Raw genomic sequence first — 3,061 nt, 5'->3', positions numbered from 1 at the left:
CTACAATTCAACGCAATCTCAACAATGTGATGCAAAATCTACCTGAGTTCTTCCCCGGCTGCCTTTCTCCTCTCACCATCCTGCCATGCAGCCTCTGCTGAGCTGACCTGGGATACAGACTCAATAATCAAAACATTTTTCCTAAGTATCTTTAGACATGATCACATACAAAGGTGAACTAAACGTGACTTCTCTAGAACTCTGAGTTGCCAAGTATCAGCTTTTATTATAGTCAGCTCTTGGTTACCAGAGAAGAGAAGGATATGCAAATAGTCAAACAGGAGACTACTGTGTACCCAATAATAACTTCTGTTGTTGTTTGGTGACTGCATAACAGCCAATGACTGGGAGACAGACAATTCTGATTTGCCTTAGATAATTAGAGAAGGTCAGATTCTGTCACCAATACCTAAAAAATTGGATTAAAACATAGCTCAAGATGAATTAAGTACATGAGTCAGATATAAATATATATATATATATATATATATATATATATATATATATATATATATATAGACTGTTTTACTTCCTAGATGGTTTTTGTAGATATTTCAAAATTGCAACCCTTAGAATATCTTCCATCCAGTATGCTTATCAAGAGCTAAAAAGATAAACTGAACAAGGTACTTGAGTTAATCTAGCATCTTATAAATGTTAACAATCATTCCAGTTACCAAGAAAATAATGTTTTCTGTTAGGCATGATGGCTCATGCCTGTAATCCCAATGCTTGGGAAGCGAAGACAGGAAGATCCCAAGTTCAAAGCCAGGCACAGCAATTTAGTGAGGCCCTAAGCAACTCGGTGAGACCCTGTCTCTAAATAAAAAATAAAAAGGGCTGGGGATGCAGCTTAATGGTTAAGAGCCCTAGGTTCAATCCCTGATACCAAATAATAATGATAATGTTTTCCGGAAGCATTTTATAATTTGGTACGACTAAGACAGGTAATTGCTAGAAGAAGGAGACCTGGCTAAGTGCCTGTTTATTTACTGTAATGTTTTCTGTTGTAAATACAATTACACATTTATTCCCATTCTGCTGAAAATCACTTCCCTTTTGTCCATGCAACAGAACTCCACCAGAGATTTTTTTCTTTCAGACCCTAACAAAATTATGTTCCTTATGGAAAGAGTTAAGACTCAGAGAGTTGCAGGCATCTCTGTGTAAATTCAAAGTGTGATCTGTAAGAAAATACACCCACTTTTTTTTTTTTTTTTTTTTTTGAGAAATCTGTTTTAAGATACAGGCTGAATGGTTGCTTCTCAGTTGGAAAGGTCACTCTGAGTGCACTGTCCACAACATTAACCAGAAATGACCCTTGTCATCACTCTCAGCATGTGGGACTGAAGAAACAAATGAAAAGGCACACCCGAAAGATGGTTTCTAGAATAGGCCACTTGGATAATGGATGAGATGCTGTGCTCAGGGATCACATGGAGGTCCTGAGACATTGTTCCCCTGGGGATTGTAGTGTGCTGGGTGGCTTCTAGATTACAAAACCATCGGGAACTCCAAAGTCTCAACTGGACCACCACCCCAATGTGATAAGAACATCATCTAACTCAAAATTTAAGAACACTCCTTTAGTAACATGTTTCAAATTTTCATCTTGTACTGTTTTGTTCATTCCTTCAGGTGCACATCAGATAGGGGAACAAATTGAGGAAACTGCTTTCATCCTGTGATGGCCCCATTTCCCCCCTCCCCATGTAACTGTAGTTGGGAAGGACTTCACAAGCAGAATGTGCTTTGTTCTTGCCACAATAAACAAAGGGTTAAATTATAGAGCCAGCTGGTTCTTTTGCACTGGAGGGAGCCTGCCCTGCCTTCACTTTTCTTCCCATGTTAGGAAACTGTTTCTTATATCCCCACCCCCATCTTCTACATCTTGTTCTCTTTCTCCCTTCCCAAAGCAAACAAACAAACAAACAAACAATAAATAAATAAATAAATAAAACTGAAAAGCCAGGAATTCCACAACTCTGAATTAATTTTTGAAGCTACACCCATTTTCTGGTATTTTCTATTCTGGACAATAGCTGTTCAAGTTCATTTATGGTCCTCTCTAGGTCTTGCAGTTGCTGTCTTAGGTCTCCTTGGAGGGGAATGTACAGAAGATTAGACAAAAATTGGTCCTAGTTCTACTACTGACTAGCACAATGGCACTGAGTAAGTCACCTGACTTCTTGGAGCCTAAGGTTCCTATATGTAGACCCACTTTGGGATGTTGTGAGGATTTGAGATAACATCTATGAAGAGCTTAAGGCAGTAGTTAGAACATTTTCTGTTCAATAAAAGATATTGGTTTGGTGCTGGGGATGGTAACTAGTACCTGGCACTCGCTAAGCGGATGCTCTACAACTGAGCCAAATCACCACCCCAAGTTTAGGGTAGTATCATCAATATTACCCCAGCTCTTTCCCCACTGTGATTCTGCTGAATTCTCTTTCCCACTCCCACAATCACTAACTGTGGCAGGCAAGATTGCTTAAATGAATGTAAACTTAGAATCTGGCTCAGACACAGAGAACAATCCCGGTCCTAGGGAGAAGCCATTCTGATGGGATGGGAAGTCGTAAATACAAATAATAGTCACAATGACCATGATAATAATAATAGATCCTGTGCATGGAGTGATAATAATGCCCATTCATTGTTATCACATCACCTTGAAATATTACTTAAATTGCTGGGGTTTTTTAAGAAAATAGTCTAATATCAACAAGTCCATCTGAATCTACTTAAATGATTCTCAAACATGATTCCTCATTCCATATTGCTGAAATCCCATCTCCAGGTGGTTCCCCATCTTCCCACTGACATATGACTACAGTTGCCCAGATCCAGACTATCTTCTCCTCCCTCCCCTGGGAAACTTGTATTTGTCCTTCAAGAGTCAACTCAGGTGACATCCCCTCTAGAAGACTTTCCCTGATTCTCCTACTACCAATCCCTCTACTCACTCACTCACACATATTCTCTCTCTCTCTCTCTCTCTCTCTTTCACACACACACACACACACACACACACACACACACGCTCCATTACACCATTGCA

This window comes from Callospermophilus lateralis, chromosome 8 (assembly GCF_048772815.1).
Source record: "Callospermophilus lateralis isolate mCalLat2 chromosome 8, mCalLat2.hap1, whole genome shotgun sequence".
NCBI lineage: Eukaryota > Metazoa > Chordata > Mammalia > Rodentia > Sciuridae > Callospermophilus > Callospermophilus lateralis.
The sequence above is the reverse complement of the archived record's forward strand: the minus strand, read 5'-3'. Positions refer to the sequence as shown.